Source organism: Triturus cristatus, chromosome 3_1 (assembly GCF_964204655.1).
Source record: "Triturus cristatus chromosome 3_1, aTriCri1.1, whole genome shotgun sequence".
NCBI lineage: Eukaryota > Metazoa > Chordata > Amphibia > Caudata > Salamandridae > Triturus > Triturus cristatus.
This window is the reverse complement of record NC_140583.1, coordinates 748,317,179-748,335,666: the sequence shown is the minus strand read 5'-3', so window position 1 is coordinate 748,335,666 and position 18,488 is coordinate 748,317,179. Positions and strand designations below refer to the sequence as shown.

General features: G+C 46.2%; 1 long non-coding RNA gene across 1 annotated transcript; it reads left to right on the top strand.

Annotated features, from left to right (window-relative positions):
* The first annotated feature begins 9,940 nt into the window (after positions 1-9,940).
* On the top strand, positions 9,941-11,277 carry LOC146860911 (uncharacterized). Its single transcript, XR_014978891.1, has 3 exons — positions 9,941-10,001; positions 10,505-10,574; positions 10,665-11,277. It is a non-coding gene; the product is annotated as an uncharacterized LOC146860911 (long non-coding RNA).
* The last annotated feature ends 7,211 nt before the right edge of the window (positions 11,278-18,488 follow it).

Genomic DNA, 18,488 nt, shown 5'->3' with positions numbered 1-18,488 from the left:
AATCTACAATTACAGCAGCATCGGACAATCTTCATGCTGTACAACACACCGGGGCTTATCTCTAAGTGGGCAACAGTCCAAGCCTTTGCCAAATCGTACTGCCCAAAATGTCAGCTTTTCACTGCAGACTTAAGGCACATGTTCATACACTACCCGAGGCTAAATCCATTTTGGAACGAGGTTTCTTCAATGCTTACACTCGGCTGTGACTTTCAGCCTACCGAAAAGGAAATATTTATTGGGATTAAACACAAGGTGGTTAGTCACGAGAGCTCATTAGTCACTATTAATATTGCAAGTGCCCGTTTATGTATTGCCTGAGCCTGGATAAATACTATGGGGCATATCAGCAAGACGAGGCGATAGAATTATCGTCGCTTTTGCGGCCGGTTTCGGCCGAAAAGCGGCGATAATTCTATCGCCTAATTAGCAAGCTCACGCTAACACGTGAAAACTTGCGTTAGCGTAAGAATTCCAAACGCCCAGCTTTGCATCTCTGATGAGATGCAAAGCGGGCGTTCCTGACCTGATATGACGGGAGAAATGTCGCTAAGCGACATTTCTCCTATCATCAAGCCCCACGCTATGAAGCATGGCGGCAAGAAAAGTAGCGGTAACCCCTGTTATCGCTACTTTCCTTACGCCTGCTTCAGGACTGACTTAGCCATGATATCCTATGGAAGGTGGATATCATGGCTAAGTTTGTGAGTCCCTATCATCAAGCTAACGCCACATCGCGTGAGATTATCGCTGGGTTTCCAGCGATAATCTCACGTTAGGCAGTTAGCGTGAGGATTTTTATCGCTTTTGAGATAAGCGTTGCTAATAGCACGCTATTTCAGCGATAAAAATCCACGCTAGCCGGCGAAAATGATCCTAGCGCTAAGTGCGCTTAGCGATAATTATCGCCGGTTGTTGCTGATATGCCCCTATAAGCCCAAATGTTAATGAAGTCTGGGCGCTACTCAGAAAGGTGTATACATCGGAATCAGCTCTAGCTAAGGCCAGAGGTCCCTGCTCTTGGCTAAAATTCAGATGGATCTGGTCTAGCCTTCAATGGGACTAATTTTGTATTGTTATTGTATCCTATCTACCTTGATGTTTCTCCATGCATTCTAGAAGTTTTTTCTCCCCAACCCCCTTTATCTTTCTTTGTTTCCTTCCTACATTTTCTTGATCAGTTTTCTTTTTCTTTTCAAAATTAGGACTACGTGATTACTTTACACGCATGTGTGAATGTTTTTTTTTCTTGTTCTGTCAGTATTTTATAGTCTTGAATTTTGTCATACTAATGGCTAATAAAAATAAATAAAAAAAGAACAGGCCTCCGATACTAATGATGACATTCTCTTTTGGAAAATTATCAATCAGACATTTTTGAAAGATTCCGCTGCTCCTAGTTTTGAGGTCCTTGTATTATAGAAGAACTGTTTAAAACACTATGAAGGGATGCTTAACCTGGATGGTCTTGCTATAAAACTGGCCCCTGCTGTTGTATATTCAATAGAGCAGGGGCGGTGGGTGAGATTGTAAAGTGGTGGGGCGCAAACGAATTAGCATACAGCACCGTAGCGAGCGAGCGTAGCGAGCGTAGCGAGCGAGCACGAACCCCAAAAGGGGGGTTTGGGGGCGTTACCCCCCTCCAAGAAAATTTTGAAAAAAAAGAAGAAAATTCGTGCATTTTCAAGCAAATTTGAGAAAGCAGGAAGGTTAATAAAGCAATTGTGAAAGTGCAGTTATTACATTAATAGATGGCATAACATAGGTAGCTGCTTATTCAGTATTACCACAGAGCTTCATACATTCTGTCCTATTATGCTCAGGTGCTGAATTCAGACTATAAGACTCATGGAAATCTCAGCTCTAAGAGTAGAAAAAGTTGCACAGCAGTGTAATGGTTGCCAGGCTCGTTCCGCAGGAGCGTCAGGAACTTGAATAAAAGTCCACAGTCTTCCCCTACGGCCTTCCGACTCTATTAGACTCTAGAGTAACGAATGGCACGCAAGGGGAAAACAGGGAAACAAAACAAGGAAAGGCGGGGGAAGAAAAACAGTCTTACAACATACTGAATATTAGACTCTAGAGTAACGAATGGCAAGCAAGGGGAAAACAGGGAAACAAAACAAGGAAAGGCGGGGGAAGAAAAACAGTCTTACAATATACTGAATATAAAAGAGGCAGCGCAATGCGCTGTTACCGTGATTCTGGTTGAGCTGAGCTTTGTACACACACTTTACATAGGTCCACGCAAGTACCCCAAATATAAATGGTATAAAGGTTTTCGCAATTTGCCAAGGGGAAAGGTTTGATAGGCAACACAAGCAACGAATCGTTCACCCTGCGGGAGACAGGTCCGGCCAGTGAACAAAGGTGAGCAAATCTGTGTAGTCTCCAAATAGAACAAACACTACAAAACTTTTAAAAACAGAGATAACAATGCATTTCTTACCTCAATCAGAATTTTTTGTATTCAACAAACAAGTAGCAGCATTCACTTTTTGTAAATGAAATCCGCACGTCTGTCTTTCAGTGTAGCAAACTTGTCAATTACTTTCATGTTGAAGTCCGGTATCTTTTGGACTAGCTTGCTCTCTACAGATAGCATCGCCAAAGCATTTAGTCTTTCCTCTAGCATGGTGTTCCTGAGGAATGTCTTTATGCGCTTTAAGGCTGAAAAACATCGTTCAGCTTCTACTGTTGTCATTGGAGTCGTAATCACAATTTTTAGTAAAGTCACTGTCTCTGTAAGTGAGTTTTCCATATGCAGTTTATGAATTAAACTCAGCATAGTCAAGGCGCTTGTGGCCTTCCGGTACACAGGCATTCCGTAGAGTACAGTTAACTCAGTTCTCAGCTGCTCTTTTTTGAGCATAGGATATGCTTCCACAGCCTGATTCAGAGCACGCTCAGGGAAGGATTCATCATATTGTGCAAACTCTTTACTTTGCAATAAAGTCGCACTCACCAAATGTTTTGTGAATTAAAAACGTTCTTTTGCCTGCACAATTACAATGTCACATATCTCCTTTCCAATTCGAACCAGAGAGGTGATGTTTTGTCTGCGGTTTGCAAAGATAGAATGCTCCGGCAGTTTGCTCTCTAAATCTTCAACCCCATCTCTCACTTTCATAATCTGTTGTACAAATGCAGATGTATTGGCTTTCACAGAGACAGTATCTAGGTCTTTTCTTTGCAACTGATCGTATAACACATCAACAGGAATCATTATGTCATGAAATAAAAACAGTAAGAACTGAAACTCTTTGTCTTGTAGTGTTCTAATAAAGCCATGGGCTTCACTCTGACTTGTGTGATCAAAGTCTGCTCTGGATGCTATGGCGACAAAACATTTCTCAAGGCCCTCCCTCTGTTCAAAGATTAAGTTGACTGTACGAATGTGAAAGTTCCAACGAGTTGAGGATCCCCTTGGTACGCTTTTGTCCACAATCTCATGAAGGGCTTCTGTTCTTTTGGGGGAACGTGTGAAGAATGCTGCTATGCCTCCGATATCCTGAAAGAAAACTCGTGTCTCTCCGATCTTTGATACCGCCTGTTGCATAATAAGATTGAGTTGGTGGGCGTAACAGTGCACAAAATGAGCATTAGGGTACACATCTCGAATTCGTTTTTGTACTCCACTAAGGCTTCCACTCATTACGTAAGCACCATCATAGCTTTGTGCGATAAGTTTTTGTTTTTGAGGCAGGTCCGGGAAAATTAAGTCCAGTTGACACAGTATTGCTTCAGTGATTGTTGCTGCACTAGAGTCACTTAAATGCGTGAAGCCATAAAATCTTTCCACAACGTTTCTGTCACTGTCAAGGTACCGAAACACTAGCACGGACTGTGTTTGAGTGGACACATCAGTGGTGTCATCAGCCTGAATAGCCACAAAGTCTGTGTTTCGCAACTCTTGCACAATATGGCTTCTTATAATTTCGAGCATACAGTCAAGGAGTTCATTTTGTATTGTATTAGAGGTGCCCTTAAAGACTGTAGCATGTGCTAAATGTCTTTCCAAATCCTGGTCTATGGTTGACATTAAATCCACTAGGCCTCGGAAGATCCCAGGTTTTGAGGAAGTTTCTGATTCGTCATGGCCTCGCAATGCCAGTTCGAAAGCACCACAGAAACGAATGCAATCAATGATCTTGGATAGATTTTGTCTGTTCTTATCAACAGCTTCATTGTGTTTTTGAATGGATTTGCGATACGCATCATTTATCTGCTGCTCAATTGGTGCGTCTTCCCCCAACATTCCCAGTCTTGTCAGGTTTTCCAGATGATTTCTTGTGAGCGCATGCTTCTTTATTTTTTCAGCGATGTGCTTCAGGTCGACCATTCCTTGCCGTGTCCAAGAAAAGTCACCGCCAAACAGCAAGCAGGGGAAGCAGAACAGAGAATTTCTTATAGGGCACCCTGTAAGCCAATCAGCTTTTGTGTACCAGGCATTTGAGAATGTACGTTTTGACATTTTTCCTCTGTCCTGCTTAGTTTGCTGTAGGTTTATTTCAGGCTGATGAGGTCCTAATTGTTTTATCTGTAGTTTTTGTTCAAGTGGCCGTGACTGGAATGACTTTGTAATAAGCTCTTGTACTGTATTCATGATGGTGTGTTGCTGGCCTTACCAATATATATATATATATATTAAAGAAGCCTGTCAATAATCAAAGTACAACGTATAAGGTGCAGTGCAATAATATCAAAATTCAGTATAAATACATTATACATGTATCTTGTGCATTATCCTAATACATCTCAAATGACTGCTAAAAATAGAGCCGTACTGCCTCCTGCCTCTCTGTGCCATAGTGGTTGCTGGAGGCACTGAAAGACACTGCTTGAGGGCCTTGAGAGTGACCACATACATACCCCTAACTCCCATGTAAAAAAATATATAGCATCAGTTTCCTTACCTTTAACACTGGTGTTTGCTGGGTTGTAGCCGGGGTCGGGTGAGAGAGCAGCAAAGGAGGTTGGGGTCCTCTTGTTGTTTGCTGGAAAATTGCCCCAAAATGCTGTAATGTTTCAGGTTGTCAGGTGCTGAAAATGAAAAGATAACAATTTATTTTTGAAACAGTAGGGTAATGAAACAAAGACTGTGGGGAAAAAACATAACGCTCCAATTTTTGCTGTGATAATTCAGAGTTCTGTGGCAGGTACTCCCAGACGTTTGCTAAATTATCCATTTTTCTTTTGTCAAATGTAAATGTGTATATTATTTAATATTAATACTGAATCATTTGCCCGGTGTGATGAGGGGATTTTGTTTGGTGGAAGTTTGCAGAAGTGAGTCATTCCTGAGCTGGCAGACTCATAGTATTCCACTAACTGGGAGTGAGTAAAAGGCTTGGGGAGATTTGGGCATCTTCTAAAGTGTGGGCAGGTGTGGGAACTCTGACGAGATTTCTTCATGAGCTATATATAGCACACCCACATACTAAAAAAAGAGAAAAGACAAACTTTAATCAAAAATGCGCAGCCGCGGATTTCTAGACCATCATTCATCATACACCAATCTTACCAAGAAGAGACCTGGTAATAAACTTCCTAATTTGCCAGTTTCATGGAACCGGAAGGTAGGCCTCTGTTAGTACTGGTGGAACAAATAATACTCACGGAGGCGGAAAAGACAACCAATGTTTATGTTTGAGGTGCCACCCAATGAGTAACTGTTATGGTAGGAACTGTAATTCACCGACCTCAGGAGCATGTAAAGCTGAGCCCGCCTTGCTGCGATTGACACTTGCAGCCTTCACTTAGCCGAATTTGTGGCTAACCGAGGGGCCATTCACTGACCCATCGTCCCAGCCCAGGTGAATTTCATGTACAGACTATTCTCACTGGACTACAATAGCTAGGATGCCCCAGGGCAAATCTTCGGGAAGTAATGATTACTTTGGGCTTCTGGGAATTAACCCAAAGAAAAGAGAGAGGCGCCAAAACAGAAACGCGAGAGCAGATAAAATACAACAGAAAATCGGTCACCTTTGACGCTTGCAACCAGGACCACAACGCTAGCGAGTAGCGATTTGTAAAGTAAATCAGACGCTTCAGCTACGTGGAGAAATTTACACAAGTAAGCGTCTCAATAAGAATGTGTTACAAGGGCAATGTAGTAAATGGAGGGATCTTTAAACTGCACTCACTGTCTTTCAAATGCTGACACAAGCGGTTAATTAAAAGTGTGCAGACATATCTTACACAGCGACTCAAATTCAATTTTGTTTCTTCCTTTCGATATTAATTCCCCAGACGGCAGCATTGTAGCAGGCCGAGCCGGAGGCTGTGAAAGGGAAAAGAGAAACCGGCTGAGCTTCATGCAACATCATTAACTTGTCTTTGACAAAATAAATAAGCCCACATTGGTCTCTAAGCAAAAAAGCATTAATATATGGGAACTCTTACTAATGGCATTTTTCAAATTGCAAAAAAGAGGAATTGTAAGCCTGTGAATACTTGGAGCCTGAAACCAGAGAACTCTGCCGCCCACATGAGAAACGGAGCTCAACAACACTCCAGCAAACAAAGCATATAAATCGTATTTTACAAAATGTTGCCATTCAACATATAGCAATCAATATTCTTGATTTGTGCGCGATGAACGTCCCTGTGCGCATCTTAATTTATTTATATCAAAGTCGATTTATTTTAAAACAAGCTCAGTGCTCCCAAACGAAAACCATTACTATTCTATTCCAACAATTTTGCTGCAGACTTACTTAAGTTAGTTCACACTTCGAATCATCGAATCAATCGCCAGAAAGTGAAACTAAGTAGTAGGCCTGTGGCTGCACCGCACGAGGTCTCGGAGTCGTGGTCACAGTCGTGTCGACTCGTGGCACTGAGTAACGACGCGGTGACGCCGGAGCCTGCACAAGCGAAGTCACGTCACGATCACGAATGATGCCGGCCAATCACAGTGCAGCACATCGGCAGGGCCACCCCACCCACGCGCGGCACCCAATGCGGCAAATGCCTGCCCACAGTGTCAGGCTGCGCGGTGTCTCTGCCAATCCAGACGCTGCATTAGCAGCGCCAGGATTGGATTGGTTAGAGCACTGATGACGGCTCGCCCATTAGGAGACCGGGGGCTGCTGCATGAAGCAACCCTCGGCTCCGACTCCCCCCCCCACTCGCTTTCCTGGCTTGACTCGCTTGAGGCTATCTATTGGCCAATGCGATCATAACTTGGGTAGTGCGCATGTTCGGGATGGTCATATCCCAAAATCGAGCATGCGCACTTACCCGCACTAGTATTGCAGCAGCTACCTCTCTGCTGTCACTCAGCCCCGCCCCACCCACTCCCTTCAGCGCCGCGATTGAATCTGCGGTGAACGCATAATAATGCCGACTGCTTGACTTGCAATGCTGACTGCGAGCGCGCGCGCAGCGTGCGATTTGCGAACTCTCGAGTCTTTCGGACTAAGTTGAGTAGTTGACTTGTCTGATTCTGTGGCTCTGTGCTCATCATTGTGCTGGCTGGCTGGGCTGGTGGGGCTACGCCCCTACGCACCAATGGACGCACCGCGGCTGCAATAGAGCCTATACAATTGTTACCTTTAAGCTTTGAAGAGATAACTTCTGCACTAGGAAAATCTGCAAATGCAAATACACTATGCCCGATGTTTTAAAGATATATGTTATCTTATGGTTCCCAATCCTGACTCAAGTCTGCAATGCTACAGTAAGCGTTTTTTTTCCTCCCATGTGGACAATAAGTATTATTGTTCTAATTTTCAAAAAGCTGGACAGAGGAGATCCCAGGTGTTACCGACCAATATCTCTACTGGATTCTACCACTAAACTAATGGGTAGAGCCTTTCTGGAAAGGTTGAATATATGGGTGTCCTACAATCATATTCTTACAGACACACAAAATGGCTTCAGGATGGATGTTGGTACAATGAAACCATGTGTTTACTTATATCCGCTTAGCAGAAAAATACTATAGCAAAAGAGGACACATCCTTTAATGTTTTGTAGACCAAAGTAGCGCATTTGATTTAGTGCATTATTATTATTAAGGGAATTTTGTAAAGCGCTTGGTTACGCTCAGGAGCTGAAACTGAAAGACTCAGAGACAGAAATGAGGAGAGGGCACGGAATATCTAGAAAATAGATGTGTTTTGAGTTTCTTCCGAAAACTAGATTCAGATGGATCCATGCAAATGTTAAGAGGAAGAGCATTCCAGCTCTTCGCCACCAAATAGCGAAAGGATCTTCCTCCCATGCGGGCCCTTCTCACCCTAGGGACCTTTAATAGGCCTCCACATGAGGAGCGCAAAGCGCGTGATGGTACATGCCTGGTGACTAGGTTCTGGAGTGGTGCAGGCGCCTTCCCATTGAGGATGCGATAACAAGTACAGAGGGCTTTAAATTCAACTCTGCTCCTTACTGGCAGCCAATGGAGGGTCTGAAGGGCCGCCTTGGAGGCCGATCTTTTGGGGAATTTTAAAATGAGGCTGGCTGCCGCATTCTGTAACACCTGAAGGCGATTTATTGCCTTACAGGTTGCTCCCAAATATAGTAGGTTGCCGTAATCTAGACGCGATGTGACAAGGGCATGCACCAGCGTTCTACGGGCGGACGTAGGAAGGAGAACTAGGACCTTCCGTAGACTTTTTAAAACGCTAAAACAGACACCCCCCACCCGGTCTATCTGGGGTCCAAAAGACAGGTCGGCATCAAGCCAGACCCCAAGGTTTCTGACTTCCTGACGGGGTGTAGGGACCTCACCCAGGCATGGGGGCCACCATGCCGACGACCAAACAGATGGGCTCCTCCCCACCATGAGCACCTCGGTCTTGTTGCCATTTAATTTAAGGCAATTAGTGGACATCCAGGTTGCAAGATCTTGCATGCAAGCCCTAAAACTGTCCATGGCAAGGCCGGGCGCACGTGAGAGGGAGATAACCAGCTGCGTGTCGTCTGCGTAGGACACAATTTGCAGCCCATGGCCCATAGCAATCGGAGCCACTGGGGAAACATAAAGATTAAAAAGGGTGGGACTCAGGGACGATCCCTGGGGAACGCCCTGGCCCAATCCTATGTCGCTGGAGGATCTCTGACATATTATCGACAGACACATTATCGAACTACACAAATATCGCAACAAATATATCGACATCAAAAATATCGACATTGTATACTTATTTAAAAAACTACACTAATATCGACACTACAATATCGTAATACAATTATATCGATCACACAAATATCGCACACATTAATATCGAAATACTAAATATCGACATAAGTTAATAAATATGACACATGTCACAAATATCGATAACCAAAATATAGACATCAATAATATCGTTTTTTTAAATATATCGACAATTCTAATACTAATAAAACCAATACTTTCAACAACATAAAGACAATATTTTACCAAAACATACATTTTCAAATGAGATTCTACTTAAACATAAACATAACATTTATAGCGATCTCTATATTTAACAACATAATAAAAAAAAACTAAAATAATTATCACATTGGCATTTCGAACACATTTAAATAAAATTAGTACACATTATAAACAATCTTTTTATATATAATAATTTAAAACTCTCCTCCTTTAAAACTAAATATACTCTTACTTAGCATTTTCCATAAAAGGAAACCAATTAACTAAAAAAAATTCAAACCATCCAATAGAAAGGCCACATACAGAAAACAACCAATAACATTCAAGAAACAATTTGAAACCACTATATAAACCAATTAAAACAAGTGTTCCACGGTGCCTTAAACCAAAGCATTGAACGAAGAAGAAGCTCTACTAAACAGAAGAAACCTACATCCTATTACTATTCTAAAAACGTAAGTAAATATTCTTTTCTAACTAAACTGCCAAATTAAACTAAAACACTAATTTATCTTTACTCAAATAAATAACTAACTTATATATTCCATCTCTTTATGTTTCCACTACAGATATTACTCCAAACAGCTAAAGAAAATATTGAAGATTGCCAGAAAAGACTCACTAAAAAGTAAGTATACTATCAAAATACTTTATAAAATATTAATTAAATCCTACTCAAACCCCAAAACATCCTAAACCCCTAAACAAATCCATGTTCTCTTTTTTAAATTGTAAAAAACCTGTATAAATTAACACCTATAGTCTATACCACTGGGCATGAGGGTAGGCTCTGTTTGCTTAGTGAGAGGTTAGGCTACTGCATCTTATTTATTAGGCAGGAGGGGCACATAGTAAGAGGGGTAGGAGACGGGGGTACATTGACATGTGGTGGGGGAGGGGGGGGTAGAGAACTGGGTGGAAAGGTTGTTCATTCTCCTGAATAATTGGTCTTGATGATAAATGTGTGGTACTTCCGGGACAGATGAAGGTGGGGGAATGTTTTTTGAATTGTTAATTTGTAAAACAATAAAATAAGTTTCTTCAAGAAAAATATAGTCTATACCAAACAGCAATACCACCCCACTTAAAAAACTAAACCAACCACAACAATAAATGTTCTTTAACTTTCAGAGACTAAATCAACTAAACAACATTTTTGCGACAAACAACATCTTCATTCAAATACAACAAAAAAGACTTGGTAAGTATATATAAAAAAAATGCTTTTTTGCTAATTTCATATAAAGATATAAAGTACTATAGCATATATTTTCATATACATTTTTTCCAGAATTGTAACACATCACGATGACAGAAGAAGCCCAATTTATAACTTCGCAGAAAGGAAAATTCCTATTGTGTTACATGGGTTACACATACACCCAAGAAAAGCAGACGGACCGAAAAGTGAACTGGAAGTGTACTAAATATTATTCTAACAAATGCTACGGCCGAGCAACAACAAGAGAAACAACTGTACTATATACAAGAGAGCATAACCATCCACCCAATCTCTCTGAAACAGAAGTCAGATCAACTCTTGAAAATATCAAAGAATTAAGCACAGGTTCACAAACTGCTACAAGTGTAATCCTAAAAGAACTATTACCTAGAGTGCCCAAAGAAGCAAGAGGCCAATTACCATCAATTGCTTCTATAAAAAGAACTATTGCTAGGACCAAAAAAGCAACCACGACAACTATACCATCCCCTAAAACTTTTCAAGAGATCATCATTCCACCAGAATTAAGTATCACCCACAATAATGAACCTTTTATTTTTTTTGATAACAAAAGCCCAGAAAAAAGAATCATAATGTTTGCTACTGCAAACAATATAACTAAACTGCAACAATGCCAAACATGGATGATGGATGGCACCTTTACAATATGCCCAAAACCATTCTATCAGCTTTACACAATACACGGTCAATATCACAACACTTCCATACCTTTAATTTATGCACTATTACCTAACAAACAAAACACAACATAGAATGAAATGCTAGGAAAAGTAAAACAAGAATCTAATGATTTTTACCCTCAAACAATTATCATAGACTTTGAGCAAGCCATGATAAATTCCATTCTAAAACTGTACCCCCATACAGCTATCCAAGGATGTTACTTCCATCTTAACCAATGTATATGGAGACATTTACAAAAATCTTCACTAAGTGTAGAATACGCCACTAACATAAGTTTTGCACATCAAATAAAACTTCTAACAGCCCTAGCTTATGTACCAACCACAGATGTTGCAGAACATTACAATCTTTTATTAGAAAGTCCATTCTACAAACAAAATGAAGTAAAGTTATCTCCCCTGTTAGATTATTTTGAGGATACCTGGGTGGGGAGACTGCACAGATCAGGCCATAGACGTCAGCCCAAGTTCCAAATACCTTGGTGGAATGTATATGTAAGTACACTCAACCAACAAGCCAAAACTAACAACGCCGTCGAGGGCTGGCATAATGCATTCCTAACTTCTACTGGGAGAACAACTCCAACACTACAAAAACTACTAATTGCCATACAAAAGGAACAAAGTTTCCAAGAATTAAGAATGCAACAATCTGTCCTACAATTAAAACCAAAACAGTCTAGACAAACTACTCAAATGTATAATTACCTACAACAACAGGTACAGCTATACCCATTGTTAGAAATGGGATTTCTGGTTGGCTGAGGCTTGCGCCAAAGCCAGGCAGAAACCACCACTCTAGTCAGGGCAAGGAAGTTACACGCCAAAGATAACCCCTGCTCACCCCCTTGGTAGCTTGGCACGAGCAGACAGGCTTATCCCTGAGGCGATGTGTAAAGCGTTTGCGCGCGCACCCAGCAACAACACCCAAGGCCCACCACAAAGGAAACTCCACACAAGGTATTCTATAAAAATAGCCTTTGTGTTATACACAACACATTAGATAAAAACACACACTCTACAATGTGCCAACAGGCACGGGCAGAATTTACAAGGGATTATATGTACAGGGGACAGGGCCACATGGACCGCTGTCCGGAATTAGCACTCTTAGAACATAGCACTTGGAACATAGGAAATAAAACTACTGTTGCACAAAATTACACCTAGTACACAACCAGTCACTACTGGTATCAGGTAAGTACCACCTACGCAACCCTAACCACCTTAGGACAGTATTGCGCAGGGAATCAGGACCTCACTAGCACCACCTGTACTAGGGAGAAAACAACCACCTAAGTATCACAATACCTGTAGGGGTCTAAGCACATAAACACATGATGCATAACATTCAGAGGTGTAAAGCAGAGCACATGACGCAAAAACACATTCAGAGGTGCAGGGAAACACAATTGCGCAAGAACTCACATAAGCCACTACCTGTGGCAGTCCCTAGGCCAACTGGCCTGGTCGGGGCTAGGACGCCCTATGTTCAGCAAAGTCAGGGGCCAGACTGCGCAGGAGGCACAGTCCAAAACTCAGAGGGCCACAACCTAAACGTGGCAGCTGCCCACTAAGTGCTGGGCAGCTGTGGAACAAACTCCGGCACCAGCGTGCCTCTGGAGCCCTCTCTGGGCTCTGTCCACCCAAAATGTCCCCTCGAGCCTCGCAGGCTCTAAATAATAATGCTCCCCTTCGTTGGAGCGCTCGGGGCGCTCTGAGCAACCAATATGTCCCCTTGGAGCCTTCTAGGCTCAAGAAACAATGTGCCCCTTGTTGGAGTCTCACAGACTCTATCAAAATGCCCCCGACGTTGGAGCCTTCACGGCTCTGAAGAGAAATGCCCCCGTCTGTTGGAGTCCCCCACGGGGGACTCGTGGAAGAGCAGAGTAATGCCCCCGACGTTGGAGCCTTCACGGCTCTGAAGAGAAATGCCCCCGACGTTGGAGCGACCTCGCGCTCTACACAGACACTGCTCCTTCGCTGGAGCGACCTCGTGGGCTCTTTAAACAAAGTGCCCCCCCCCGTTCGTTCAGAGCGTCCCCTACTCACCGGGCCGTTCGCAGGGGGGACTCCGTTCTTCCCTCGGACCGTCGGTGCTTCGCGTAGGGAGCCTCTGGAGCTCCCGTCACTCTGGACTCTTCCTCCGCAGGGCGAGGCGGCGCCAGAAAGCTCCCGCTCCTCGGGGCTCTCTCGCTCTTTCCGGGTGCCGTCCAGCGCGGGGTGGGCTCCCGCCTGGATTGGTCTTCAGGGTCAGGCCCCGCCTCCTAAGGCTGCCGGGATTCCCTTCCGGGTTGCCGCGGGCAGCGCGGCGGCCCAGGGTTCCCGGCGGCTGTGGGAAACACGGGGTGGGCACCCGAGAATTCAGCAACAGACTGCGGCCAGGTCCCTGGCGGGGTGGGCACCCGCCAGGGATACGTATCCTTCAACAAAGCGGGGTAGGCACCCGTGGGCCGGCAAAACGCGGGGTTAATGCCGGGTGGGCACCGGCTTTCAAGAATAAAGCGCTCCTCGCGCTATGAAGCCAGTGAAAGCGCTCCAGAAGCGCTGGGGGCACCAAATAAAGCGCTCCTAGCGCTGAGGCAAGTAGAAGCGCTTCCAGGCGCTTTGGGGACACAAATGAAAAGGATGAAAAGCACCACAAAGTCCAGCAAAGTTCTTCCCTGCATGCAGCAGGGCAGGGGTGGGGGGCAAGGCTAGGCCCAGAGCCAGCTCACTGGGCCTCCAGGCAGGGAGGTAGTCCAAGTGGCGGTCCTCTGGTCCAGCAGCAGCAGCAGCCCCCCTCAGGTAAGATCCTGGCAGAGAACAGTTTCTGTGGGGACACAGCCCCATTTTTATACAGGCAAACCCTTTGTTCTGGGTTCAGGGTGAGGGGGAAAACCAGTCGCAGCTGGTTGGGGAGCACCCTTGATGTGCTCAGCCCCTCACTCTATTCACTGGCAGGGCTAGGGTCGTCAGTCGCACCACAGGGGGCGGGGCCAGCATTGTGTTTGGAAAACCCTGTCCTATTCAGGACCCAGGTGGACTCCTCCCACCCATCTAGCTGCTGATCTCCCCATTCACCACTGGGTGACTCATCCTGACACTGGGGAATCCCTAGCCCGTCACATGACACGACCAGCCAATCACGCGACAGACACACTGCACACAGAAGTGCCCACTTCTAGAAGTGGCACTTCCACACTAGGTACATGCACGCCGCACACATCATCGCGCAGCATTCACTCCCACGAGTCCGCACATACCAAACTCGGGCCTGCACACCCCACGCATCAGGAACTACTAGGGACACATACATTCCCCATGCATTCCTATGGGAGGGCAGGCCTATCTCACCACATGCACTCAGAGCACGCACGCACTTTACCCTGGGACACAGGGAAAGTGCGCAGAGACCAAACAATCACCATACCCAGTCACCAATAAAAAGCCAAAAAGTCCAGGGGTGAACCTGCCAGAAGGGCCAAGTCCAACACAACCCCCTTCCAGCCAAAACGCAGGGCAGACCAATCACCACCGTGATGGACTTCCCTGCTTGGGGCGATAGAACACGGACGCGGGCCCGCAACTGCATGGACACCCTCCGGTTCTACGCCACGGTGAACCCATGGAATTCTTTTTAACACCACTGTCTGGACCAACTGGGCTACCCCACTGGTACTCCCAAGCTGTCCGCGGCCAAGACCAGGCCCTAGGCCACCCAGGTGCCACTGGTCTTTGCCTAACCATAGAGTGGGGGGTAGTAACCCCTGGCACATAGCGGCCATTCTCCACTCTTCCTCTCTGAAAGACAGGACTAGACTGCCACTGGTTCTCCAGCCTAGGGTCTACACCCTCAGGCGGACCAGGAGTCTCAGGGAAGGCTCTCCTCCCCCTACCTCTTCTCCTAGGGTTCCTCCTCCTCTGGCGAGGGGTACACCTAGAACGCCATCCCAACCCAGGGTTTAACCCCTCAGGTTGTACCGGGGGCAGAGGTGGGCTCTCCCACCCTCTGCACCCCCTTCCAGAACCCTGCTCCCTACCAACTGGGGCGGTACCTCTGGAAGAAGAACTGGTCGGGACGCTGATTACAGACGTCCCACCCGTCAGGTCAGGCTGATCCTGAACCTGGCCTCCCAACCTCCGGCCTAGAACCTTTGGTGGAATAATTGCCTGGCACTCCAGGACTTCTGGGGATTTCCACTCCATCCCCCTGAGGCTATCAAAGGACACATACGTCAAGCGACTGTCTGTCTGGCGCTGATCTCCCGTCCCCTGTCCACCTGACAGTGCGCGGAGATCCCCCAGAACAGAAGTGGTGCCACCCTGGTCACTACACGGGATCCTAGCCCAACTGGGTAGTCCCTGACCCACAGGCTCTTCCACTGGGAAACTCATCCCCCAATCACTCCTCACACTGGACTCCTGTACCCTCCCTACCGGAGCGGTACTGCCAGACTCTAGAACCACAGGAGCCCTGGTTACAGGTGCTCCAGGTCCTCTACTCACCAGGAGATCTCCCTCAAATGGGCTAACAGGACAGCCTAGGTCCCCAACTTGGTGTTCCCTCATGGAACCATCCAAGTCCTGAGGCAGGGTTTCGTACGTTAGGGGACCCTCGGTCACCCTCTCACTCCTGCTCCACTGAGCCAGGCAGTGAGCCCCTACACCCTCCTCGCTATCCTGGGACCTAGCTGGGCTACACTGAGCCTCTTCCACCACGCTGGGCTGGAAGATACCTGACCCACTACTTTTGGAGTCACTCCCTAATGACTCTAGAGAACCTCTAGCCCTTTCCCAGCGCTCTGCTTCTTCCGCAAGCTCAAGGGGCTCAGACAATCCACACCCCAACAGGTGTTGGCGCAACCCTGGCACACAACAACTGAGCAGGTGTTCTTTGAGAACCAGATTACACAGTATGTCAAAATCACTTGCTGTGGAAATCCAATCAAACATTGCATCCTCACATCCATCCACAAACTCCTCCCAAGTCTGGTGAGACAGTTTCCTACTGCCCCTGAATTTCAACCTTAACTCCTCCTCCTGGGGAACAGGTACCAGACTGGGGGGACTGGGATTGGGATTTCCTACACTGGAATCTACATCGCTACTACCACTGGACTCAACCCTCCCTGGGGAGCCCAGAAAATTAAAACTGCGCGCAGGGGATAGTCTACCCTCCAGAGCTACTTTGCCTCTGGTGGAGGCCCTCTCAGCCTCCTCTACCCTCTCCCGCGCCAAGACCCACTCAGTCTCTCGCTGTTGCTTCCTGGCCTCCAGCTGCGCCATAGCCTGAGCATGCTCTAACCTGAGCTTCTCTAACGCCAGCTGGTGCTCCCTTTCTTTCCTCCTATCTTCCCACTCCTCTGGGGACAGGGAAAGGGATGAGGCGCTGCCTCCTACGCTGGACCCAGCAAGGGACGCCCTACCTATGGGGTCCTCACTCTCTACTGGCGTCCAGGTATTGTCATCCTCTACCTCCTCTTCTGACTCTTCCTCTGTACAGTACCTTTCTAACTCCTGCCTCTGGCGCCAAGCTAGCTCATAGGGATCACAAGCAGGCTCCATTCTGGCGGACGTTATGGTAACAATTATACAGGGAACCTAGGGGTCTGAGTTTCACACAGGAGCACACAATTCACAAAAAGATTCAGCAAGCTCTCTAACCCAGAGAACTCACACTCACTTGCCTAGTGCCACACACCATTCATCCACACACACAACCCTCCCCTCGGACTGGTAAGGCAGTTTCTACCACCCCTGATTCCTCAACCTGACCACCACGTGACACAGGTACCAACTCTGGGCGCAGGGCGGAGGACAAATGTACAGGACACTATTACGCTGCCACCACTGGATCCCACCCTCTGGTGAATCCAGAAAACACAATGCACTAAGGGGGATGATCTACCCTCCCGAGCTAGGGACACCTAACTCACAGTGCACAAAAACACATTTCCAAAGAAATGACAATTAAAAACAATCTTTAAAACAATAATCCCTATACCATGTGATTTATCTAAATGCAGAGTTTTGTAGTGCGGCCAGTTGCCGCTGCGGTACAGCGCAAACGCAAGTCCAAATCCCACCGCTGATCACCAATGTTAGAAATGGGATTTCTGGTTGGCTGAGGCTTGCGCCAAAGCCAGGCAGAAACCACCACTCTAGTCAGGGCAAGGAAGTTACACGCCAAAGATAACCCCTGCTCACCCCCTTGGTAGCTTGGCACGAGCAGACAGGCTTATCCCTGAGGCGATGTGTAAAGCGTTTGCGCGCGCACCCAGCAACAACACCCAAGGCCCACCACAAAGGAAACTCCACACAAGGTATTCTATAAAAATAGCCTTTGTATTATACACAACACATTAGATAAAAACACACACTCTACAATGTGCCAACAGGCACGGGCAGAATTTACAAGGGATTATATGTACAGGGGACAGGGCCACATGGACCGCTGTCCGGAATTAGCACTCTTAGAACATAGCACTTGGAACATAGGAAATAAAACTACTGTTGCACAAAATTACACCTAGTACACAACCAGTCACTACTGGTATCAGGTAAGTACCACCTACGCAACCCTAACCACCTTAGGACAGTATTGCGCAGGGAATCAGGACCTCACTAGCACCACCTGTACTAGGGAGAAAACAACCACCTAAGTATCACAATACCTGTAGGGGTCTAAGCACATAAACACATGATGCATAACATTCAGAGGTGTAAAGCAGAGCACATGACGCAAAAACACATTCAGAGGTGCAGGGAAACACAATTGCGCAAGAACTCACATAAGCCACTACCTGTGGCAGTCCCTAGGCCAACTGGCCTGGTCGGGGCTAGGACGCCCTATGTTCAGCAAAGTCAGGGGCCAGACTGCGCAGGAGGCACAGTCCAAAACTCAGAGGGCCACAACCTAAACGTGGCAGCTGCCCACTAAGTGCTGGGCAGCTGTGGAACAAACTCCGGCACCAGCGTGCCTCTGGAGCCCTCTCTGGGCTCTGTCCACCCAAAATGTCCCCTCGAGCCTCGCAGGCTCTAAATAATAATGCTCCCCTTCGTTGGAGCGCTCGGGGCGCTCTGAGCAACCAATATGTCCCCTTGGAGCCTTCTAGGCTCAAGAAACAATGTGCCCCTTGTTGGAGTCTCACAGACTCTATCAAAATGCCCCCGACGTTGGAGCCTTCACGGCTCTGAAGAGAAATGC